Source organism: Camelus bactrianus, chromosome 34 (assembly GCF_048773025.1).
Source record: "Camelus bactrianus isolate YW-2024 breed Bactrian camel chromosome 34, ASM4877302v1, whole genome shotgun sequence".
Classification (NCBI taxonomy): Eukaryota; Metazoa; Chordata; class Mammalia; order Artiodactyla; family Camelidae; genus Camelus; species Camelus bactrianus.
The window spans coordinates 6,997,091-7,023,438 of record NC_133572.1 but is presented as its reverse complement, the minus strand read 5'-3'; the positions used below and the strand labels follow the sequence as shown (position 1 = coordinate 7,023,438).

The window sequence follows — 26,348 nt, the reverse complement described above, 5'->3', positions numbered from 1 at the left end:
TCTAAACAACAGTATCAGTATTAAATGTGATATTTTGATTTCTATAGGCCTTGCTCTTTTATCTTAATTAGTTTTGAATTCAGACAGGGAAAAGATGTGTTGTGTGCATATGGCCTCACTAAAACCTCAACACATTGTTTCACTTTCAGTCACTCAAAGTTAGAGTCCAACACTATTTACAATAACCAAGATATGGAAACAACCTAAGTGTCATCAATAGATGAACGGATAAAGCAGATGTGATATATATGTGTGTGTGTATATATATTCCATTGTGTGCATATGCGTGTGTGCGCGCGCACGTACACACACACACACAGGAATATTACTCAGCCATAAAAAAGAATGAAATCCTGTCATCTGTAACAACATGGATGGATCTAGAGAGCATTATGCTAAGTGAAATAAGTCAGACAGAGAAAGACAAATATTGTATGATTTCACTTATAGGTGGAATCTAAAAAACAAAATCAAAAAATGAACAAACAAAACAGACACAGACTCACAGATACAGAGAACAAGCTGGTGGTCGTCGGAGAGGAGAGGAGTGGGGAGATGCGAGAAGTAGGTGAAGGGGGTTAAGAGGTACAAGCTTCCAGTTATAAAATGAGTAAGTTACAGGGAGGTAATACACAGCATAAGGCATATAGTAAGTAATACTGTAACAACTGCATGGTGACAGATGACTACTAGACTTATTGTGGTGACCATCTCATAATGTGTTTAACTGTCGAAATCAGTACGTTTCACACCTGAAACCAGCATAATACGGTGGTCAACTATACATCAGTTAAAAAATAAAGTCAGAACCTTACACAAAATGCCTTCAGGGATTAGGTGACAAGCTAATATTTTTACTACTGTGTAATGTGTTTCTCAGCGTGACCCTCCAGTGACAGCTTTAAGCTACAAAAGTCCCATTCTAAGCATGCTCCAGCTTTGCTCATCGAAATGTGGTCCAGAGAAAAGCACTACTGACATCCTGGGGAGCTTGCCAGAAAAGCAGAATCTCAGGTCTACGGAAGCTAAACCCATATTCTCCCAAGTCCCCTGGGTTGACTTGCGCGCACGGGAAAGCCGAGGAGGCACAGTGCTGCCGAGCACATGGGGTGCCAGCCCCCCGGAGTCTATGCAGAGAGACTAATTCCTCTGTCACTTCAGTCTCTGCACTGACTCCTCAAATGAACCACTGAGCGGTATTCGTAACATCTGTTGACTCCTCCAGAGCCAGCGAAAACCACTCCAATCATCTGTCTTGTTTTTTTAATTGACTATTGATGTTGCTCCCAGTGTCCTCAATTCAGCCAGCAACTGTTGTCACCAAAAGGCTAATTGTCTTGGAGAAGTTTATTTTCTCTGGACACATTTCTTCAGCTGCTGCAAACAAACATGATTTAATTAATCTGCTGCCCGTGAACGGCTTTCCGTGCTTGGGTTAACAAATGTGTCACTCAGAAACTTAGACTGCCGTCCCATCTTCAGATTTTATTTTTGTGATGGAATTCTGCTAGATGAGAAATTCCCTTTAACATTTCAAAATTTTCTTTCCAACCATCGCTCTCCCGTGAGTTGGAAATACTGTGATGAGAGCTTGGTCTGATAATGTCAGTTTACAGTGTATTGATTTAGCACAGCTATAATGTCATACGAAACACGAGTCTTTGCCACCTAACACAAGAACAAAATCATCCTCACTCCACTGCATCTTCAAAGTGTGACATCTGAAGCCACAGGCTGTCCAACCTGGAATAGACCATTGAGTTTGACCTATGAGTGGTCTGGCAGGAATGGGAAGGGGGAAAGCCAGGTCTTTTCCACCCTGTTGGAATTATGGTAGGACAAATGGGGGATGGGGGAAGGTGGGTGAGAGCAGCAGTTGTGGTTTGATGTCCTCTCTCCTAGCTTCGGTCCCCAGAAGTGGGATGCAAAAGCTTAGAATGACGTCACCAAGGGTAGAGTGGGCTCTAGCCTCCCATCATCAGCCACTTGCCCACTTTGACCTGACCCACCCTCCCTTCCTCCCGTTTGAGGATGCTGCCTTCCAAGCTGCCTCGTGCTGAACAGGCATGGCTATGTGAAGCAGACTTGTTAATCTAGCAACGATCAGACAGAGGGAGGGAGACCCTGAGGTTTCCCGTCCCTGCACTCCCCATGTAGTGTGGATCAGACACAGGTAGAATCAATCAGGCCAAAAGAACACAGGTCCCAAGTTTGCCAGCCATGGATTTCAGCATCAGATCCCTGCAGGGCACCCAGTGACCAGAGGGACAGGGGTCAACGCCCTGGAGAGAAGCTGACATCAGGCAGCACATGTCAAGGACTGTCACGAGACCAGGGGCTCCTTCCCCCAGAACTATTTATGGCTGAGAATTTTCTACAAGAATTGTGTAAGTGACTCGAGCAAACTCAGCTTTAAATTAGACCCTTACTCCCCCATCCCCATAGATCAGGCGCTTGTGGAGGGAAGCAGAGGAGATAAAACCAAATGGGACGATTTCATTCCCTCTAGAGTGGTGCTGCCACCCGGGACGCGCGGCTTTGTTTACGGATTGTCTTGAACACGCTGACTCTCACCTGGGAGATTCTCTTTCTGACCCTTAAAAAAGCTGCTCCTTGCCCCCTTCTGTTTAAGGGGCTTGCTGAGGCCTGGACTAAGCCTGCTCTCTCCTCCTGCTCCTGATCTACACTCTCAGTGTCACCTGTGCAGACTGTCCTGGCACCTTTGTCACTGTAACAAGGACAAAAACACACAACTTCCCCGCAATCGCATTCCTAGATATTTACCCAAGGGAACTGAAAACTTCCGTTCACACAAAAACCTGAATGCAGATGTTTACAGCAACTTGACCCATAATCTCCCAAACCAGGGAGCAACCAAAATGTCCTTCAACAGGTGAACAGATAATCAAGTTGTGGTGCCTGCACATAGAGTGGAATACATTCAGCTAGGAGAGAGGACGAGCTGGTGGGTGGGTACAGCTAGGCGGTAAAGTGCGTCCTTAGCAGGTGTGAGGTCCTGGGTTCAATCCCCAGTACCTCCATTTAAAAAAATGTTATGTTAATAAGTATTAAAGAAGAAAAGAGAAAGAACGAGCTATTTATTGATCCACACAACAACATGGATGGATTTTAAGATGCATTCTGCTCAGGGAAGGAAGCCAGACCCCAAAGGCGACCTATTGTATGAATTTACATGACACTCTAGAAAAGGCAACAACACAGGGAAAGAAGATGCCAGGGGGTGCTGGAAGGGGCAGTTGTTGATCACAAAGAGGATTCATGGAGGAATTTTTAGGGTGCTGGAACTACTCTGTATGATTCTGGGATGGTGGATAAATGACTCTGCATTTATCAAAACCCAACACCAAGAAAGACCTTTATGTACACAATTTTAAAACTCCACCAGGATAGAAAGCAGACTCTGATGAACGGATCACCGTATTACAAGTGGATGACATAACACCGTGAAGGGGGTGGGGGAGAAGGCGCTCTCCGAAGTGACTTTGGAAACTGCCGTTTGGACTTGGAATTGAGGGCTGAGGACAAAAGAGTGGTACATAAACACTGTACTCCTGCTGGTCAATCCGTTTCTCATGGGGTTATGAGTTAGCAATTCTGAAACTGCTTTACTTCCCGGGGAGGGCAGACCCTGGTCCACAGTGTGGCCGTGCCCTCTGCACTTCCCAGACTACCTGGTGCCGAGCCACACCCCACCTCACTCAGCATGTCGCTGCCTCCCCTATGAGCGCCTTTCTGGGGACTCCTTGTGACTCCCCCTTGTGCCTGTACAAACAAGTTACTGAAACTTGCATGTGGATTTTATTCACAGGGTTAGGATGGCTTCATCCTCTCCAAATTTATTTCCTCCTTGATCTCCTTCCTTCTTCGCTGTTTCCATCGAGGGTGAAAGCCAATGTTACTCATATATGGAAATGGATAGTTACTTGAAGGGTTCAGTTCCTGGAGCCATAGGACCTGCGGGCAGAAGTTCCGTGTAGTCATGGCAAGAGAGGGAGGCATGTAGAAACAGACCATACCTAACTTCAGAGAGCCCTTCAAACACTGGTGCTGTTGCTGTTTAAGGAGTTCAAAGATAAAACATTTGCAAATCTAAAACATAAATTACACATGTATTCCTCTTGGGGACTTGGACAAAGTTTTGCAAATAACTGGCTGCTAGTTAGAGCAGGAAGAAAAGTGTTAGATGTTAAAAACGTTAACTGTTCGTGAACCGATATAAACTGAGTCACACGTGGGAGGGTGTTTGCTGTGTTTCTCATCTCCACAGCTCCCCCGAATGTGCACATTTACTCTGGATTAGCAGTTGAGATTTCTAACACTTGTCGTGTGTGTGTATGAAGGCTGGGGAAGAGAAGTTTGAGTTGGTGGTAAAAATCTAGCTATGTGACCGTGGGTAAATTATTTGTCCCCTCTCAATATGTCTTTCCTTTAAACTGAGGTTGGACTAAGCATTCTCCCATCTTTAACAACCTGTGACTCACAGAAGAAAACATACTATAGAAGAGTAAATACTGTCTTAGGATCCAGTGTGGGCTTTGGTCCTAACAGCTGTGTGATCTGAATAAAGTCATTTCTTCTCCCCGGGACCTCACTTCCCTGTAAAACGGCAGAATTGGCCTCGCTATTCTTTACTGTCCCTTTGAGCGCTAATATTTTGCAGTTTTCCTCAGTTAGGTAGAGGTCTCAGTCCTCCCTCCTCTGCACTCCGCTCTCGTGCTGGGGGAGGGAGGGCAGGGGGCTGATATTAACCCTCATTATTCTCGTTCTCTGTTTCGTCCTCTTTTTCCTTTCTCTCTTTTCCCCTCCCTCCTCCAACTTTCTTACTGTTCAGCTAGGAAACCGGAAAAGTTTCCTCATTATCAACACAGCAGATGCAGCTTTACTCAGCTGATCCTGAAACCTGGGTCTGGGTTGGAGAGGATGGAGAAATCCTTAGAGCTCTGCCTTGCTCAAGGCCAAAGCAGATGTACAAAGCATGTCCAAAAGGCCATAAAAGAGGTGACTTTGGTCAGCAAAGTGTAAGTCAAACCATGCATAGGCCAAAATGACTTCCCCTTACCTCAGTATGTGCAGATTTTTCCATCATTTCCCCTTTCGATCACAAATCTTTCAACAGAAAGCACTGATGATTGAGTCATCTGTCCCTTGAAGCTGAGGTCATGGCTCCTGTCCCAGGTTTAGATCATGTCCCTTGGTGCTAGGCCTCCTGTATATTTGCCTAGTTACCCACGTTGGGGGAAAGCTAATCAGATACCATGACGAGGCTCAGAGGTATGCTGATGGGGAAACACTTTACAGACCATATATTTTATCACTTACACCCAATTGTTAAATAAGCACCATACATGTGCTTTTAGAAATAGACTTAAAGCAAGCACTGTTACGCTACGTAAGTAGTTATACTCTGTGATGACTCCATCAGAGAATTCTCTTTCTATTCTAAACATTGGGGGCAATATTGATAGAGAGACAAACATTTAGTAAACAGTTCAATTAAAAAATGTGGATCAAAAGCCAATAATATTTCAGACAAAACCAAAAAAAAATTACAACCATATTCATCAGTTCACTCAATCCTATGTTATCAAGGCTTTTTATCAACAGTTTTATGAAATCAGAATTTATTAGTCTTTTAAAATAGCCTACCCTGCTTAGCAGTATGATTTTTTTTTAATTTCAGTTTTATTAGGCAGAACTGTTACAATTTGACTGCACATATACAATACATTCAGCAGTAGGATTTAAAAGAAACCTGTACTTGTCAAAACTCTCTTTTATAAATCTTCTTGAAGATGAAGTAGGCCTGCAAAGCATTAGTTCAACTGTCTATGAATGACAGAAGACATAAAAAGGCAAGGTGAGAGATCTGATTACCATGTTTTTGACAAAGAAGCTTAATCGAGTTGCTGTGACACACAACTGCCCGAGACAACAGCCAGAATTATGACTGACAGCACTACCCCAGGACATGTCCACATTGCAGAAACTCCACTCAACTTCTAGAATGTCCACATCAACATTTATCCACACAGTACAATCTGAGGAGTTTTATCACTCATTCGGCAATGCATCCTGTGCAATCCAACATACCAACCGAGCCTAGTTTAGTATTTTTCTCTGAGATGATACCTCAGTGGGCCCTCAGAAGCATCCCAAAGTTATCTGAAGTTGAAAGAACTTTAATTAGAATCTGATAGGAAGTTCGTCAAAAATATCAAAAAGTTTCACACGATCTGTTAGCAGAAGCATTCTAAGTAAACTTGTTCTCTTAACACAGAGGAACCAAATCTGGCATGCACCAGTCTACTTTTCAGAACAAAATCCATTTACCTAAGTAGGTTTACTCTAATCTCAGGCACAGAACTCCTGTCTCAGGGCTCCGTTTCTATAAACTTTCTACAACTTTCTGCATCCCTATTAGTTTGTCCCTTATTTTTTTCCCCATCTAGAAGCATCCTGCTTTAGCACCAAAATCACCTTTGCCCTTAATAAAATGCAATTCCATTCTCCATTACTTTAAACTCAAAACATATATCCTACTTTTCTACTGTAAATGTTTCCTTATTATTTTGGGTAGTTTTAATTACACATCCAAATTAGAGTCCTCAATTCTTAATCTCCAGTGAATGTTTCAATATCTTACTTTGTTTGGGAATGACCGAGCTATTCAAGTTCAATAAACTATCATCATTTAACTTAATTTAGCACAACTCTAAAATTTCAAAGTACCAAATACCTGGAAAGATCACTTTTAAGGGGACATTCCTAAAACCTATTTCTAAAGAGTTCACCCAAAAGCTCTTATCCCACTAGCATTTAATTCACTTATAAGAATTTCATCATACCAAGTTAATTTTTTTCTTTCTGCTGACAAACTCTGCAACAGAAACAACATGAACTTACTGACCTTCAGTAAACCTAGGTATCATAAAAGACATGTGTGTCTTGACTACACCAACAAGCTTAAGCTAGCTTTAACACCCGGGAGCAATTCAATATTGAATATTTCCTAGATCACATTGAACCTGAAATAGGCCCTAACATCTTTTATACTTAGAAGTATTTAATTTGCAAATACTTACTCTTAAGTCAATAAAATAGAGCCCACTGACAAGTTAATTTTTTACATAAGGGCAGAACCAGAGATCTCACAGTTTTTCTGCTTGAGTTTAAAGAACAAAACCTCTTTTTTTCCTTTGAGAGCCCAGATAGATCATTTTGATCTAAAAGGTACAGGAAGGCAAATTCCTCCTGTAACTGCTTTTACAAAACCCAACCATCTTGGCTATTTTCAGGGATTTTTTTTTCTTTTTCCCAGCCCCCAAATATCCACTAAATAGTAATATATATGAATCATTTGCTCACATTCACATGCTTCACTTTCAGCAAAACCAGGAAGAGAGACCAGGATTTGGATTCAGGTACCCAGACACACACAACCCCCTCCCCCCTCCACAAGATAAAAGCCAAATTTCAAAAGACCCACTTTGATAAAATAGCAGAGCCATTAGGGACCACTGTTCTCCAGACCTCAGGGAGTACTCAGTTCACACTGTGCTACAATTTTTCAAAGTAGCCTTTTTTTTTTTTTTTTTTTTTTTAACATTTATGGAAGTATAGCTGAAGATCTCCCAGTTTTGCAAAATATACCCTAGGGAGACTATAAGATGGAACAGAGCTCTGAATACCCATAATAATTATTCATGGCCGGCATTGTCAAATATCAGGCAAACAAACGCAACAGCAAAATGGTCCCTCAGGGCCACAGTTCCCTAGCTCAAAAAAGGAGAACCCCAACCAGCACCCCATTAGTCCAAAGGGGGAAAACCCCAACAAGGCCCCATCAGTCTAAAGGGGGAAAACCCCAACCAGGCCCCATCAGTCCAAAGGGGGAGAACCCCAACCAGGCCCCATCAGTCCAAAGGGGGAGAACCCCAACCAGGCCCCATCAGTCCAAAGGGGGAGAACCCCAACCAGGCCCCATCAGTCCAAAGGGGGAGAACCCCAACCAGGCCCCATCAGTCCAAAGGGGGAGAACCCCAACCAGGCCCCATCAGTCCAAAGGGGGAGAGCCCCAGCCAGGCCCCATCAGTCCAAAGGGGGAGAACCCCAGCCAGGCCCCATCAGTCCAAAGGGGGAAAACCCTAACCAGGCCCCATCAGTCCAAAGGGGGAGAACCCCAGCCAGGCCCCATCAGTCCAAAGGGGGAGAACCCCAGCCAGGCCCCATCAGAGATGAAGCTGAATGAAAGAGCAAGGCTGGAAAGGGAAAACCCCTACCGATGATCTGCCACAGGCGGGGCCAGCGCAGCGGGGAAAGACACCCTGGTGTCTTCACACACGAGCTTGGACACTCACCAAAGACGTCTTAACCAGCGAAGGCAAGTTCTGACACTCACATATACAAACAACAAACACGGTCCCACAAACAAAAAAATCAGATGAGGTGTAGCCCCAAAATTCCACTTCCACTCCCAGATGGAGGCTTCCAGAATGGCCTGGCTCTTGAAAGAGAATGGACCCAGAGGAGCTCCCAGTGAGCCCAGAATGGCTCACTTCCCGGAGGGGAATGAGCCCAGATGGAGCAAGTGGAATTTTCCCATCCTGCGCAAGCTAGAGTGGCTCATCCCAAAACCATACACACAAAAGCACAAACAACAAATAAGCTGTGGTTGCACAGACGGAAAATCAGAAGGGGTGTAGTCTGAAAATTCCATTTCCACTCCTAGACACAGGCCTCCAAACAGATGTGCCCAACTCTGGAAAGAGAACAGATACAGAGAGGCTCGCAGTGAGCCCAGAGCAGCTCACTTCCCACAAGGGAACGAGCCCAGATGGAGGGGAGAGAATTCCTAGCCTGAGTGAGCTGGAGCCACTCACCCAACAAGCAACACCAAATGTGGACTGTAGCTCCTGACATTTCTCTGCTCCAAACAGCCTCTGGCCAGGTGGCTGACACCTGTCAGGGAAAGTCCCTCCCAGTTCCCTGCTGGGTCGACCTGCCACGGGCACAGACTCCTAGGCTGGCTTTACCAAAACTGTTGTCATGTGCCCAAGGCACGTGAGGCCAAACAAACTGAAACGCTAGAGTTTGAAGCAGAGAAAGGTTTACTGCAGGACCGAGACAGAACAGGTGAGTAACGCCCCAGAAAAACCCTCCCCTGCGAACTCCCTGAAGGGTTTCAGTTGAGCATTTTTATAGGCCAGCTGAGGGAGGGGCAGCCCAGGGTCTGTGATCAGCTGTGCACAGTCCTCTGATTGGCTGATGGTGCGCAACCCTTAGGCACCAGAAGGTCTGGGGCCACGTGCTCATGATCATCAAGTAGTTAATGTCTTCCATTTCAGGTGCTTTTAGCATCTGAAAAACTCAGGAAATATGCAGGAGATGAGTATTCGGGTCATTCAGAAAGGAGCCACAGCAGAGGATATGGAGGAGGGGTCTGTGCTGGGAAGGTCCCATTTGGTCCTGCTCAAGTCACACTTGGCCAAGCTCAAGTTATCAACCTGCATATTCATTTCCATGGCAATTCCTGTAACCTTGCCTCTTAAGAAAACTAGATGAAATGAAGTTAATTACTGAAGGAAATCAACTGCAAAATATCCAAGCGTTGACTCTAGGTAAAGATTACAGAAGGTGGCACAGTGTAAACTCTGGCGGGGGTCTGAGAAGAGGTGAAGCAATTGTTTTCACATGGAGGAATTACTGGGTTCTGTACAAATGCGACTGCAATCATTCGCACGATAATGGAACATGACTTCATACTGACTAAATTGCTCAGCCATTATCTGCTTACCCACTAATACTCAGTTTACAGAGTATTTTTCTCTAGTTATCACAAAGGGAAGTACAGGTGAAATTGAGAAATTTATGAGCAATCGAACTTTATGTTTATTTTTTAATTTTTATTTTTGTGGAGAATATTCTTTATTGATAAAAATTTGTAACGCATCAAGAGACATACTTTCTGACTCAGGTCTAGGACCACAGAATTGCTAAGCCAATCCCTTCCCACCATTAGAGGCAACAGCAGGACAGTGCAGTTACTCCCCTCATCATCCTTATCATCCCGATCAGTATACACAACATCAATTTAGATGAAATTCTTCCACAGACACTGATTCAAAATACGACAGACCATGTTAGCCAAGATAATTTGGGGGCATGTTCAGAACTCTACTTAAAAATTAAGAAAAGATTGCAAAAAGCTGGGAAAAAGTCTAACAGACCTGCTCCCCAGCTCTAAAGTCCTTTAAGGTCCCTTAAAATTGCCAAGATTGCAATTACAGACAACTGTAAAGAGAGGAAAAATAAGCAAAATCAGAATTTGGTTTCTAATTATCATATTTTTTAGAAAAAAATACCAGTATTTAATGTAGCAAATGCAGATAGAAGTGTATTTTCAAATGTCAAAAGAGAAACTTGGAAAATACAATGAAAAACTTCCCCAAATCAACATTTTAGTACATATCCCTCCAGACTCTCTGCACCCATATCCCACAGTTTGATTCACAACTAGAACCATACTATACCCTTTTCATCTAGCATATTTTGCCTTGTCAGCATACATGCGAAAATTTTGTTTTTCATTGTTGTATTTGCAGAGGGCAGAGTGCCTGATACTCGGATAGCACTCAATTTCCTCACTCTTCCTAACACCCCAGTAGCACCCTACGACGAATGTTCCATTGTTCAGTCACATCCTTGCTGATAAACTTGTACATTAATTTCAAACTTTCCCTGTTAAAACAAGCAAATCTCAAATTGGTTATCTCCAGCCCAGATTCCTCCTCTAGGCTTCAAACTTGAAATGACCCTTGGATTTTCACGTCTAACCAGACATCACAAGCTTCACACTGCCCAGACTGCAACTCTTTAGTATCCTCCCCACTCGGACTCCCCAAGTCCCTAAACCTTCTTGTCCCTACCACCGCGCACTTACTTAAACCAAAAACTCACAATTCTTCAATCAGCCAATCCTGCCAGTTCTTCCTTCAAAATTTCTCCCAGTATTTCCTTCCCTCCATGCTAACTTTAATCCAAGCAACTTCATCTTATCTGCATTAATGTAAAAATACCCTTGCTTCCCTTCTTGCATCCCATCTAGTCTGCACACTGTAAAGTAACTTCATTAAAAGACAAAATTAGATCAGGTCATTCCTCTGTTAAAACCTTTCAGTCATTCCTCAAAACTCTCAGGACAAAATCCGAACTCCCTATCATCACCTGCAAAATTCCAATGCGGCACCTGCCCACCACTGTAACCAGACCAAATTCTGGAACCAAACCCAACGCCCCAAACCGCGGGCCCACGTGTTCACTGAAACACGCGCCTCCCAGGCTCAAAGCCTTCCCTTCCTTTCAGAGCAGGGGACAGAAAGGCACCCAGGCGACCCTGAGTCGGCAGCTCCCTCCTTCGGTCTTGCACGACACCCGCCTCCCCCTGAGCGGCTCAGTCTCCACCTGCCTTAAAGACGGCGTGGCCTGCGCACAGATGGCTCACGCAGCACCAACACGGTGAGGCCGGGCCAGGGCGCTGCGCGGCCCCCGCGAGCTCTTACACCAGCGAAGAAAGACCAAACTTTCGGCCCCGACAGGCCCGCAAGGCCGCGATGGGCCCGGCGCCGGAGCGCGTCTTCCCGCGAAGCCGCGTACCGCGGTGCCTGGACGTTCCGGCCGCGCTGGGCGCGAGACGCCCCGACGCGCCCCTCCTTCCCCAGGGCTCCTGGGATGCGCCCAAGTTAGGAGAACAGGATTCATCACTCACAGTGTACAAATTTGCAAGATTACAAATCTGTTCGTTTCGCCACAAAAATTCAAGATTGCTTAGATTCAGTTAGACCACCCAAGGTCCTTTCGAGTTCTTACAAATTCTTCCTCCCCATGAATTTTCTGTTGACTAAGAGAAAATTCTCCACTTTATCCGAAGTTTCAAAATATGCACTTTTCTCCCTCTTTTTGCCTATATATGAAGCTTATCTTCTGCTTCCGTATGTATTATTTTTACTTTCCAATTTTAAATTCCTTGGAGAATATCTTGTTTTCAAGTATCAAATTTCATTTTATAAACATGTATTTATCATCTCATAAAGCAAGATGAACTCTACAAATCGGAGGTCCACACACTTTGTCAATAAAGGGCCAGGGAGTGAATATTTTAGGCTTTGCAGGCCGCAGACAGCCTTTGTTGCATATTTATCTTTATGTCTTTTTTTTCCCTTAAAAACCTTAAACATGTAAAAACCGTTCTTAGCTTGTGGGCCATATGGAAACAGGCTTCGTTTGACCTGTAGGCCTTAGTCTGCCAACCTCTGAAAAGCCTTGATTTCAAAACATTACATCATATAAATAACTATAATACAAGGCAGACATGTTAATTTATACAAGAAAAGTACAAAATGTGTAGAGATGCAGATTTGGTCCTCTTCCAGGGTTCTTCCTAGCAATGGCATCATTATCCATATAATTCTGAAGTCAGAGACCTCGGGATTATCCTCTGCACGACCCTCTCCCTTTCCTTTACCCCCTGTATGTAATCCAACATCAAATTCTGTTCATTTTACCTCCTGAACATCTCTCAATGTGATCCATTTCTCTCCATCGCACTGCTACCCTCCTGTAAAACTGTCATCATCCTTGGCTTGGAATATAAGATTCCTAACTGGTGTCTCTAAGCCACCCTCATCTACCGTGCTTCCCTATTACATGTATTATGTCTCCTTCCTGTTTCCCTCCCGCTTTCTTCTCTTTTATCCCTCTTCTCACTTCTCCTCACCTTCCTTTGTCATCTCTTCCTGAAAAATTCAATCCCAAACTGTCTGCAGTGTGGGAGGAGGTGGGGAACTTCAGTGGCCCAGTGTGGGTTTCTGAGCCTGAACTGGGTGAAGACTGTCCGTGGAGGGGTGAGAGTGTGTCCTGATGTGGGTGTCAGAGCGCAAGCAAGTTAAGAAAGGCACCCCCAGGAAGGACAGCCTGGAACAGGCGCTCAGAGCTGGAGCGGGGCGGGAGTGGCAGTGAAGCTGGGAGAAAAGTTCCATACACAGGGGCTGATCAAATAGGTAAATATACTTAAGGATACTAGAAGCTGGGTTTTGCACTGAGAAGGAAATTACAAGGACACAGAGTGAGGAAACTAGAATGATCCCAGTGACCCGTGGTGTTAGATTGAGATCAGTAAATTCATGGTTTTCAATATGTAGATAGATAGACAGACAGACAGACAGAGGCACAGATGTAAATGTGACTGTGTGTATGACTTTGTGTATATGTGCATTGTGTGTGTGTGTTCCTTGGCCCTGCCCATTAAAATCTCCTTATCTTTCCTTCACGTCCTTCTGCTAAACCATCCTGCAACTGAACTAAATGCAGCTGAGATGTTTTAGTGGCTCATTTGGCTCGTTGTTCTATTGATTTATTGGAAAACTTGGTGAATACGAGATAATATCGGAGGCTTTCCTGTGCTGATATGTGGCCAGGGAATGAGGAGAGCTAGTGATCCCCTCCCTCTATGGTTCCAAATTACATTGAGAATCTTCCATTTCAACACATATCTGGCACCATAATAGCTTTCCTGTGTCTCCCACCCTAGTTTGTTACGTGGCTAATTGCAAAGTATTCCTGGGCCAATGCCTCCCTTACCTATTTCCACATCTCCTACTCCCACCTGTGTGGCTGGTGCTCGTTACTGAGTGACGGTCTGGTGAGCAAACACAATAAAGGGACTGGCGAGACAGTGCACCCTGAGGGGTCCAGGCCGTGGTTCTCCATGGCTGATAACATCGAAGCAGAGAGAAAAACAGACATTAAGTGCCCCCTGAAGCAAGAATGCATCGCTACCTATGATGTAGTCTTGAAAAACAAAAAATCTGACCCAGAATCTAAGCCTCTGGGTGTAAATACCAATTTACAGGAAATGGAACAGAAGAATGCGTTAAATGGCAGTGCAAAGATGCTGCCCAGCAAAGTCTAAACAGGCAACCAGTTTCTTCAATTAAAATGAAAAAGCAAGGAAAAATAGATGAAGGGGTGGGGGGAGGCTATAGATAAAAAGACTCAGGAGATACATAGATTCATCACAAAATTTGGGTCTTATTTTGATCATAATTCAAACAAACAAGTGGAAAAAATATTTTAAGAGAATTGGAGAAATGTGAACACTGATTACTTAATGAGACTAAGCAGTTATTAATATTTTAGGTGTGATAACAACAAAAATCAAATGGACTTTATTCTGTTTCATTGATCTATATATTTGTTACTACTGTGTTGATTACTATAGCTTTATTTTATTTAACAATGAACAAAAAATATGTCTTCCTTTAAATTCTTAAATCAGAGGGAGGGGATAGCTCATTGGTACAGCGTGTGCTTAGCATACATGAGATCCTGGGTTCAATCTTCTGTACCTCCATTAAAAAAATAAACCCAATTACCTCACCCCCCCAAAAAAATTCTTAAGTAGGATACAAAAAACATGAACTACAAAAAAAAAAGATAAATTAGACTTCATCAAAATTAAAAACTTTGAATAACACGTTGAGACAATGAAAAGATAAGTTACAGATTGGGAGAAAATATCTGTAACACACATACCTGAAAAACAGGGCTACTTTCCAGAATATATTGAAGAACTCTTAAAATTTAATAAGACAAACAATCCAATTAAAAAGTGGGGGATAAGTCTGAACAGACACTTAAATAAAGGTGATGAATAAGTACATGAAAAGATACTCAACATTATTAGTCACTAAGGAAATAAAGTTAAAGCCACAAGGAGATACCATTACATACTCGTTAGAATAACTAAAATTAAAAAGATGATACCAACTGTGGTTGAGGAAGTGGAGAAACTAGAGCTCTTATGAGTTTCTGGGGAGAATACAAAATGGTAGAGCCAGTTTGGAAAACAGTTTTGTCATTACTTATGAAGTTAAGCGTAAAACTGTTCCTATGACCCATCAGCCCCACTCCCAAGGGAAAGAGGACAGAGATGTACATCAAGCCTGTATGAAAATGCTAAGAGCAGATTCACTCCTAACAGCCTCAAACTCAGAACAATCTAAATGTCCACCTGCTGATCAAAGGGTAAACAAAGTGTGGTACATCCATACGGTGGCACATTACTGAGTAATAAAAGGAAGCAAATGACAGATCCCTGCAACAATGTGGGTAATTCTCAAGAGCATTTTGTTAAGTGAAAGTAGTCAGACACAGAGACTAAGTACTGTGTCATTCCAGTCCTGTAATATATATATACACATACACACACATATATACATATACACAATGGAATACTACTCAGCCATAAAAAAGAATGAAATAATGCCATTTGCAGCAACATGGATGGACCTAGAGATGATCGTACTAAGTGAAGTAAGTCAGAGAAAGGCAGATATCATATGATGTCACTATATGTGCAATCTAAAAAATGACACAGACGAACTTATTTACAAAACAGAAATAGACTCACAGATATTGGAAACAAACTTATGGTTACTAAAGGGGAAAGGAGGGGAGGGATAAATTAGGAGTTTGGGATTAACAGATACACACGACTATCTATATATAAAATATCTATATATAAAATAGATAAACAAAGATCTACTGTATAGCACAGGGAACTATATATAAGATCTTGTGATGGCCTATGATGGGAAAGAATCTGAAAAAGAATGCAATACATATATCTGAATCACATTATTTCACCTGACACTAACACAACATTGTAAATCAAGCATACTTCAATTTATAAAAAAAAAAGAGAGAGATGTCACTGGGAAAAAAAAAAAAAAAAAAAAAAAAAAAAAAAAAGATGGTGGGCATCCAAAGAAGAAAATGGTTAACACAAGGAAGTTTCTGGTTAATAGTGGTTTGTCACTTCAGTGGGAGAGAAATGGCCTGAAGAAGGCTTCCCATTGACCCCCTTGAACTGCCCTGTGTCCGTGATAATCTACTCTGCTGAGGCAGTCACTCCAGGCATCATTTAGAGGACATTTTGGATTTCCATTCAGTGAGTGAGTGCTAAATGTTTCAGCTTACAAAAGAGGGGTTAGGAGGCAGGGCTGTACTGGAAGGTGCCTCATCTTGCTGTTGTCATGGGCAGTGTGATTTCGTTAATAAGTGGGGTTTATTCTGGATCTATGCTCGTAGATTAATTTAAAGTTTTAACTGTCTGTTAGTTTCAAGCTTCACGCTGTCTCCTGGTGATGTAATTCTCTTCTGCAGCCTCAACTACCACCAGTGTTCTGACAGTGATCAAATTCATCTCTCTTGGATCAAAGACCATAAACCCAGCCGGCTACTGGCACCTCCACTGGGACGTCGCACAGACTCTAATGTAACATGTATACTTCCTGTTATTGGCCTTATTTGAGTAACGGCTCAAAGATCAACACCATCCTCAAAGTCAGAAAACTGAGATGCACCTGTCGGTCTCCCTCTCTCATATCCCCCCCAACCACTCAGGCTCCAAATCCTAAGGAATCTAACTCCTTCATATTTCAAAACATTTGCTCTCATCCTCATTTATACTTCCTTGTTCCTCGTCCCTTTTATCTCTTACACAGAGGATTAATATGTCCTTCCACCTAATGTAGCTGACTTTTGACTTTTATATTTTGGCCTTTCCAGAATCTAGCTCCTCTCTTCCTATTTAGGAATCCCTGACCACATGGCCACACAGAATCCTGACTACATTTATCAGCCTTTCATGCAACTAGATGTGGCTAAGTCTTCGAATTGTGGACATTAGCTTATAAGTAGAAGTGAGATAGAAAACTTCCAGGTTGTGCTCTTAAAAGAAAAAAGCATGCCATCTCATTTTTTCCCCTTCCTCCTAAAGCTGGAGTGGAAAAGTGATGGCGAGAACTGGAGCAGCCATCTCTGTCTTGGACCATGAAACGGAAACTATGTTTTCGCTAAGTGAAAATACAGAGGAAGGTTGGGCCAGTGCTGGCCTCACAGAGGACAGCTGCCAAACCAACATGGACCTTTATATGAGGAAGAAAGATACTTTAGCCTTAAATTTGGTCTTTGTTATTGCAGCTAAACAGGTACCCTAACCAAACTCTGTTGATGATGTCATAGAGGTCAGTTATCCTTCATAGCGACCTAGCAACCAAGGCACAGGCAGATGGCCAAGGGCTGACCATCCTGTGCCTCCCCTGTGGTGATTAGGGCTAATTAAGGTCAGCTGACCTGAGGTCCTAATGCAGCCGAATCTTCTTGGTCAAACTGGTTCAGCCCTGAGACAACTACTGTGCCTCCTCCAAACTCCCTTTGCCCCATGGCTTCTCAGCTTGCTCTTCCAGCCACTTGATAATTGGGTGAATTCCTGATATCCTTCCAATAAATTCCTCCTTTTTATTTAAACGAACAGAATAGGTTTATGTGACTTGCAACAAAACCCAAAATTCCAAACTGATGCACTGAATTCCAAAGTCACTCTCTTCTAAAGACAGGGCACTGCTGCCTGTGTTATTTGTAAACACTGCTTCATTCTCCCTGCTTAATACCCATCAGGGGCTCTCCAGTCATTTCCTGCAGGATTACCTCCACCGTGTGGCATGTGAAGCCTTCCAGCATCTGGCGCAGCCTCCCTCCCCAGCTTTCTCTCTTGGTCCTGTGTCTACACCTCACAGTTCAGCCGTACTGATCACTTGGCAGGCACAGATTCTGCATCTCAGCCCTCTTCTTCTGTTTGGGACTCCCAGCCCCTCCCCATACCTGCTCGTCAATTCTCATTCAAGAGGTACGTTGGGGTTCCTCGCCTCCACGAAGCTTTTCTAACTGCCCTCATTGGTCAGCCTCATTGATTTCCAACTCTGTCCTTTGACAACGACACGGCACACGACATCGTTCTTAACCTCACCAGGGTCTCTTCTGTGTGCTCACCTGTCTTCATGGCTACCTTCCCCATCCTGTGTTAACTATTTTTCTGTTTCTAGCATCTTTTATATAGTTGGTGCTTGATACACAGGTCTTAAATGAAAGTAAACCATCTTTCTGTAAAACATTTGAAAAGTTTAAAAATAAATCAGTAGGTGGCAGCCTAGTCATTCTGTTAAAACCACCCACTGCCCTCCTAGACTGCTTTTTAAAACCCGCAGGAGCCAGCAGGCAGTGCTCTCTTCCACTGAGTCCCTGCCTGCCTGCTTCCTCTTCTCCCTGCCTGGCTCCTTGCAGACAACTGGGTGCCGTGTATCTTAATACACGTATGTGCACGTCTCCTTAGAGACCGAAACCATCTACACCCACACAGTTTACTATTAATAAGACTTTACTATTTGTATCATTTACTATTCACCATGTACTATTTGCTAGTATCATCACCAAGTCTGCTATTCTAGGAAACTCTTGCTCAGGGTGATAAAAGTTGCAAAATCAAATTCTTCAACTTTCCAGCAGGTGGCATCAAACAGCCGTTTACTCCCCAAGACTCTTCAAAACCCAGCAATCCTTAATTATTGTTATATCATAATCTTTACCAAATCTTAATCAAGTCTTCACATTGAAAGACTCACCTTAAACCAAACCTCAAAACATCATAAATATCTCGACTTTGCTCTCCGACTTCAAGCTGCTACCAGGACTTAATCTAAGTATTTATGTGTGTCCTTTATGGCAGTGAGCAATTGACTCAACTTTGCCTGATTAATAATTTGTTTTATTGGTAATTGAGGGGAGGCAGCACTTGCCAATAAGCGTAAACCTGAGCACTCAGGTGTTTTCTAGGGCTTTGCTACTTAAAGTGTAGGGTTTGTTAAAACGCAGAGCCTCGGGGCCGCATCTGCATCCTGTAAGATCAGAATCTGCACTTTAACACAATGTCCTGGTGAATCCAGTGCTTCCTTCAGACAAGAGTCAGGGTGTGCTGTTCTCAGGGTGTGACCTCATTCTCTTCTAAAGAATGAGTATGGGCTGAAAGTTTAAATTTTAAAGAACAGTTTCTTTTTTCTTTTGTTTTTAGTTGAAGTTTATCCAGTTAGTATTAAAACCAACAGGATAGAAAGATTTGGATTCAAGCCTCTGCTTCATTAGAAAATTTTTCAGTTTTACTTTAGGCAGACCTACCTGCAGAGGCTGGATGGGCTTTTTGTTTTTTTGTTTTTAGTATTTGGGAGGAACAAACCTGCTGAATTCATTTAAATAATTTTTAAAAGCCCTGCCAGTATTTCCTAGGAGAGAACTTCGAGACAATGGATGCACAGTATATCACAGTACATAAAGCCACAGTCAACAGGCACATGAAGAGATGCTCAACATCACTAATCATCAGGGAAATGCAAATCAAAACCACAGTGAGATGTCACCTACACCTGTCAGAATGGCTATCATCAAAAAGACAAGAAATAAGTGTTGGCAAGGTTGTAGGGAAAAGGAAACCCTCATGAATTGTTAGTGGGATTGTAAACAGTGCAGTCACTGTAGAAAACAGTATAAAGTTAAAAAAATTAAAAAAAGAATTACCATACAATCCAGCAATTCCACTTTTGGATATTTATCTGAAAAAAAAAAAAAAAGCACTAATTCAGAAACATATATGCACCCCAATGTTCATTGCAGCATTATTCACAAAAGCCAAGATATGGAAGCAGCCAAGGTGTCCACTAATAGATGAAGGGATAAAGTGATATGGGATATATATATACACACACACACACACACACACACACATATATATATAGGAATATTACTCAGCCATGAAAAATTTTTTGCCATTTTCAACAATGTGGATGGACTTAGAGGACGTTATGCTAAATGAAGTAAGTCAGACAGAGAAAGACAAAATACTATATGATTTCACTCATACGTGGAATCTAAAACAGCAAAACAAATTAACAAATGTAACAAAACAGACATATAGATCAATGGAATAGAATAGAGACACCAGAAATAAACCCCCAGACTTATGGTCAATTAATCTTTGACAAAGGAGGCAAGAATATACAATGGAGAAAAGACAATCTCTTCAACAAGTAGTGCTGGGAAAACTGGACAGCCACATGTAAATAAATGAAGTTGGCACACTCCTTCACACCATACCCAAAAATAAACTCAAAGTGGCTTAAAGACTTAAATATAAGACAGGACACTATAAACCTCCTACGAAGAAAACATAGGCAAAACATTCCCTGACATAAATAGTAGCAATGTTCTCCTAGGGCAATCCACCCAGGCAACAGAAATAAAAGCAAAAATAAACGAATGTGACCTAATTAAACTTATAAGCTTTTATACAGGGAAGGAAACCATAAGCAAAACAAATGACAACCTAAGGAATGGGAGAAAATATTTGCAAATGATGAGACTGACAAAGGTCTAATTTCCATAATATATTAACAGCTCATACAACTTAATATCAAAAAAACAAACAACCCAATCCAAAAATGGACAGAAGACCTGAACAAGCAGTTCTCCAATGAAGACATACTAATGGCCAAGAGGCACATGAAAACATGCTCAATATCCCTAATTATCAGAGAAATGCAAATCAAAACTGCAGTGAGGTATTTATCAATTCACACCAGTCAGAATGGCCATCATTAAAAAGTACGCAAATAATAAATGCTGGAGAGGGTGTGGAGAAAAGGAAACCCTCCTGCACTGTTGGTGGGAATGCAGTTTGGTGCAGCTGTTATGGAAAACAGTATGGAGAGTCCTCAAAAAGCTAAAAATAGACTTACCATATGATCAGCAATCCCACTCCTGGGCATATATCCAAAGGGAACTCTAATTTGAAAAGATACATGCACCCCAATTTTCATAGCAGCACTATTTACAATAGCCAAGACATGGAAACAATCTAAATGTCCATTGACAGATGATTGGATAAAGATATACACACACACACACACACACACACACACACACACACACACTACTCAGTCATTAAAAAAAGAATAAAATAATGCCATTTGCGGCAGCAACATGAATGGGCCAGGAGATCGTCATTTTAAGTGAAGTAAGCCAGAAAGAGAAAGAAAAATATCATATGATATCACTCATATGTGGAATCTAAAAAAAGAGAAAAGAAGACACTAATGAATTCATCTACAAAATAGAAACAGGCTCACAGACATAGTAAACAAACTTATGGTTACCCGAGGTGGGAAGAGGGTGGGAAGAGATAAACTGGGAGTTTGAGATTTGCAGATGCTAACTACTATATATAAAATAGATAAATAACAGGTTTCTTCTGTATAGCAGAGGGAAGTATATTGGATATCTCGTAGTAACCTATACTGAAAAAGAACATGAAAACGAATATATGTACATATATATATGACTGAAACATTATGCTATACACAAGAAATTGACACTTTGTAAACTGACTGCACTTCAATTAAAAAAAAAAAAAAGAATTCCTGTCTCATGGCCTCTAGGAAGAATAAGGACTTCTTACCCTTTCAGCAGAATCCCTTGGTAAAACATCAGCGGACCACCTCCTACCCAAAGGCTACTTACTTATCTTTTCTTAGTGGTTGACATTAATAGTCTGGTAAAACAGGGCTTCAGGCGCAGAATGTCCTTTCCCTTCTCTAATTTCCCAATTATCAACATTCATACCAAATGCTACCATCTCCTATACAAGTTTCTTAATCTCTGATTTCAATCACTCATCCTCCTAAACTCTCAACATTGTTCTTCCTTTGTTTTGTTTTTTTTTCGCTTCCTTACATATCTGCCTCCTAAACTAGATCAATCTTGCAAAATCAGGGCCTAAGTTCCCGTGTTCTTCCCTTGCCATTTTCCCTCTCAAATGAGGACGGGCGGGGGTAAGAGGTGAAATTCCTCTTTCTTTTAATTTTGCACATAATAAGGGCCTGATAAATATTTGTTGGGGGAAAAAAAAAGAAGAGTGGGATTTTAATTTTAATTAATTAATTAATTAATTATTTTGCTTTTATTCCCCCTCTTGTTTTATGAAGGGGAGGTATTTGGGTTTATTTATTTATTTCTATTTGGAAGAGGTACTGGGGATTGAACCCAGGACCTCGTGCATGCTAAGCATGTGCTCTACCGCTTGAGCTATACCCTCCCCCCATTGATAGGCAGTATTTAGTGTTATATTTTCCTGCTGCCAGCTTTAGAAATGACTTATTTTGTGAAGTTGGACTTGTTCCTGAATCAAATTATAGGGGATTATCAATATTAACAGTTTAGTTATAACTGTTTTGACTAGAAGAGGTACGGAGAATTACTAAGTCAAGGACTGGGTTACCAGCAAAAGCTAGTGTTGAACCAGTGGAAATCTATGCTTGAAATAATGTCAGATGGAGATGATTCCTGCCTCGAATGGAATGGATGACAGGGTCTTTGTGAATAATGATACGGTGTAAGTTTAGCATCATTCTTAGGCACTGAGTCTTCTCCAGTCTTTCTGGAACATGGCTTCTTCAGTTTCTCTCCTATTTCCTCTTACCTTTGTTTCTGCTTTTGATTGCTTCCTTGGTAAGGTTCTTTCACAACCTTTCTGATGTTTCCTTCCCCCCCCCCCCCGCAGCTCCCATCCTGCCCAATGAGTCCATTTAGCTTCTCCTCCAGCTTCACTTAGCCTTCTTCTTTAGCTCACCTCACAAATACTTACTGAATAAATTAGTTAATACCTGCGTGAATAGTTGATTCCTCGTTCTGTTTCTCCTTCTGGGGCTTCGTCCTTTGTGTTAACATTGAACTGCTTCTTTCATCCGCAAGGATCATGTCTGACTCTCCTTTCTGGTCTCCACTGTACTGAGCCCAGCAGTGCCTAAGGAATTCAAAACAAATCCTTGTCCTGGGAGAGAACAAAAGGACAGCAGTCCCCTGTGGGGATGGTTCTCAGTACACATGAACATACAGCCTTGGCACGAGGCACTGGCAGGCTGATCCTCCTGGAGACTTGATTGCCTTGACTCTGCTCCTACGAAGATGCACTTGAATTGGGCTACTGTCCAGCAGATGGTGTCCACCCTTTACATTTAAGACAACTAGGAACAGAGGGGCTAGAAGATGTGGGGAACATTCTGCCAGATTAGAACAATAACACGTGTGGGTCTTTATGACTGTTTCTTCTGAAAATACCTGGCTTCCTAAGGACTGAAGGCCAGGCACACTCTGCGAGCGATTTTGTTTATTTGTGCTCCTTAAGCAGAGATGTGATTTGCAGATCTAGATGTACAGTCACGAACAGCAGCTCACACAAATCCTTGTACTGGAGACAGGACAGCTTGGGAGTATGCATGCTTGACACCTGCTTTGGGCCATGCTTTCTGGGTCTCTAGGATCAGGGTATGTGACAAGATTTCTGAAGGCATTTCAAGCTCCAACATTGTGTGATTCCAAGTCACCCCTGTTTTACTGAGAGAGCCGCTACCTGTGGGTTTCCTTTGTTCTGGCCAGGGCAGCAGTGCTTTTTTGGCTCAAGATTGCCCCTGGACGTCAGCTACCACGGATTTGTGTTCCAGGCTCAGCCACTCCCTAGCTGTGTGGCCTCAAACAAGTAGTTCAGGTTTTCATTTTGTTCATTCATTGTGTTCATAAACTGGCAATAATAGTACCCACTTCATAGAATTGCTGTGCAGATAAAAATGTTTTGTTCGTATAAATTAAATATACACATATCTAGCCCGTGGAATGGTGTACTCTTGATGTTCAACTGCAAGCTTTTTTCCCAGCAAAAAAATTCGTGTATATATCCTGGCCCCTCCCCTTCCTCTTCAGAGCAGCTCCTCAGAGCTATGGGAGAGGCTGTCTGCCAGGCTATAGTCCTCAGTCAGGTCCCCCAATAAAACTCAACTCTCAACTTTCAGGTTGTGTGTTTTTCTTTGGTTCCACCCTTTTTATTATCCTTGACTTGCTTTGAAATCTTTGATTTGGTCCCTCATATCCAATGACTCCCACTCATTCAGCCCCTGGTGACAGTCCCAGTGAATTTCAGTGAATCATTTATCAATTCTCTTTCTACCATAAGGAGGCTGGAAAGTGGGGGAGTGGCAGGGCGTGGATTTTGCCTTACCTTCCACAGCTGACCTCTGTGTACTTCCCGGCTTTGTTTCCCAATACGTTTCCCACTGGAGACTGAAGACTGCCCACCATGAGGAGGGCGACCTTGGCCATTTGATACTGCTTCTTCCGTTCCAAGGAAGTCTGGTTCCAACCGCAGGTAACTCAGTTCCTCTGGGCCCTCCAAACGCTGCCTTCTCACTGTTCCCTCTGCTGCTAGTCAGTTTACTACCCACCTTATATGTTTCAGTAATGTGTAGTATTGATTTCCAAAGTGCTTGAATCAAGTTTATAGGAAACGCAGGCATGGCCCAGTGTCCTGGTTGCTAGCTTTCTCACTGGCCTTAAGGAAATCTCCAACTTGCCTGTGTCTGGCTCAACTTTTTGATGTGTTTCCCACTCCATTGATGATTTCATTCCTATAAGAATTTTTTTTTTTTGAGCATCTGTAATGCCTTAGACCCAGACTCTGATTAAACAAAGCCTGCCAGCATCGTGTTGGATGAGTTACAAAGAAAAAGTCTTGGAAGGAGAACGTGGGGTAACTTGATTAGAAAGCATTACCGTTAAATCTGCCATTGAAGCTGCAGTGGGGAAGCTGTGAGGTGTTTTTTTTTTTTTTTTTTTTTTTTTGCCTTCCAAACCGAAGATGTCTGGGTCCCTGAAAAATAATAATAATGAAAAGTAACATTTGTATCTTTCTTCCCCTAGAGATCAGCATAACAATTCTGCAGGCTGACTGTATCCGGAGGCTTCTTTTCCCTTGGGGGAGATGAGCTGGAGGTAGTAGTTGGTAAGAGGTAAAATCAGGGATGGAGTCCAAGGCTTAAATTCACTCTGATGGTGAGTTCGACTCCTTTGCGTGAGAGAGTCGCTAACCTCAGCCCTCGGAGGGCGAAGCGGGGCTGAGGGCCAGAGCCGGCTGTGACCGGCTGCTGAGGACCCTCAACGCCTCTCTGTGAGCCTCCTCAGCCAGCTCACCTGAGTGCCTCTTTGGCCACCTTCATAATTTTTAATGAACGGCAGTTATTCTAAATGAGATGGCAGGTGTGGGTATCTGGAAACAGAACAAAGTTCAGTGCTGTATTCCAGGACTCGGGACGAGCACTTCCACAGCGTTCTTTTCTTCTAATATTGACAATAATATCAGTTTGGACAAAGGCAGCCAGCTTGAACTGTGGCTAGAGCAGGACCGAAACAGTGGTTTTATGGGCGTGATTCCGAGTACGTTTGTGCTAGTGAAGTCCAAACGTCTCAGTTACTTCCAATTTTTTTTTTCTGAGGGAAGTCTCATTCCTGACAAGGGAAACTAGACTGGACAAGAAGGGAAAAGGCATCTGTTCCTTCACGGAAAAGAATTAAGTCTCTCTGTCACATAAGCAATTTAGCAAAGGCTCTGCTCTCCAATACAGTAGCTGTGAGCAGTGCATAACTACAAAACTAGAATAATCAAAATTAGATAGAACCGAAAGTGCAAGCGCTCAGCGGCCACATGTGACTGGAGGCCACGGTGTGGGACAGGGCAGAGAGGGAGCATCTCTGTCGCTGTGGAGGTGGTGGAGAGCCCCCTGCTCCTGTCTCAGGGTGAGGGAAGTGGGAGAGAGACTTACCGTGGGCTGACGGCTGAAATGCTTGGTCTCTTGCTTGTATTTGCTTGACTACGTTTTACTTGGTGCCTTCTGCATGGAGCAGTGCCCACAGATTGAGACATACAGGTGGTGGCGAATTCAGGGACATTTGGGAAGAAGATTTCAGTTGGGAATTCATTGAAGAGTCATTTGAATCATTTAGTGAAGACTCCAGGAAACAATCCTCTGGGAAATGCAAAGAGAAGCAGTCAGAGCAGCCTCAAGCTCAGTCCAGGGAGGAGTACAGTTGGAAAGGCAATCCTGATTACAACTGGGAGTACAACCAACAGCCTGCTTGGGAGTCCAATAGATAAGGAAGTGGAAAAAATAACAGTAGAGAAACTAGCAAGTAAATTCCTCCTTTGAATACTGTTTTAGGAGTCTGGGACTCTCCCTCTGCTGCTAGTAAGATTTTTCTTTTAAAATTCCCCTTTATGGCTTTTAGTGGGATTACAACAGCAGCCATGCGCCCTGGGGACTCTGGTCCTGGTGACAACCTGCTCTTTACGATCAAGGAACAGCTGGAAAATTTGACCTTCCTCCTGGGCCGTCTAGTCATATGGGACTCCAAGGCCACAGTGGACAAACGGGGTCTTACGATCACATCAGTATTAATCTTATGAATATTCTGTCCCAGAGAATTTCTCCCTGTTCTTTATCAAGTATTTTTTTAAATGGCTTTTTTTTTTTCTTTAAATGGTGCCACTGGAGATTGAACCC

General features: G+C 42.7%; 1 long non-coding RNA gene across 1 annotated transcript; it reads right to left on the bottom strand.

Annotated features, from left to right (window-relative positions):
* Nucleotides 1-19,205: 19,205 nt before the first annotated feature.
* On the bottom strand, nucleotides 19,206-25,852 carry LOC123614469 (uncharacterized). Its single transcript, XR_012504008.1, has 4 exons — nucleotides 25,611-25,852; nucleotides 24,014-24,661; nucleotides 22,626-22,765; nucleotides 19,206-19,520 (listed from the first exon to the last, which is right to left on the bottom strand). It is a non-coding gene; the product is annotated as an uncharacterized LOC123614469 (long non-coding RNA).
* Between the last annotated feature and the right edge of the window lie 496 nt (nucleotides 25,853-26,348).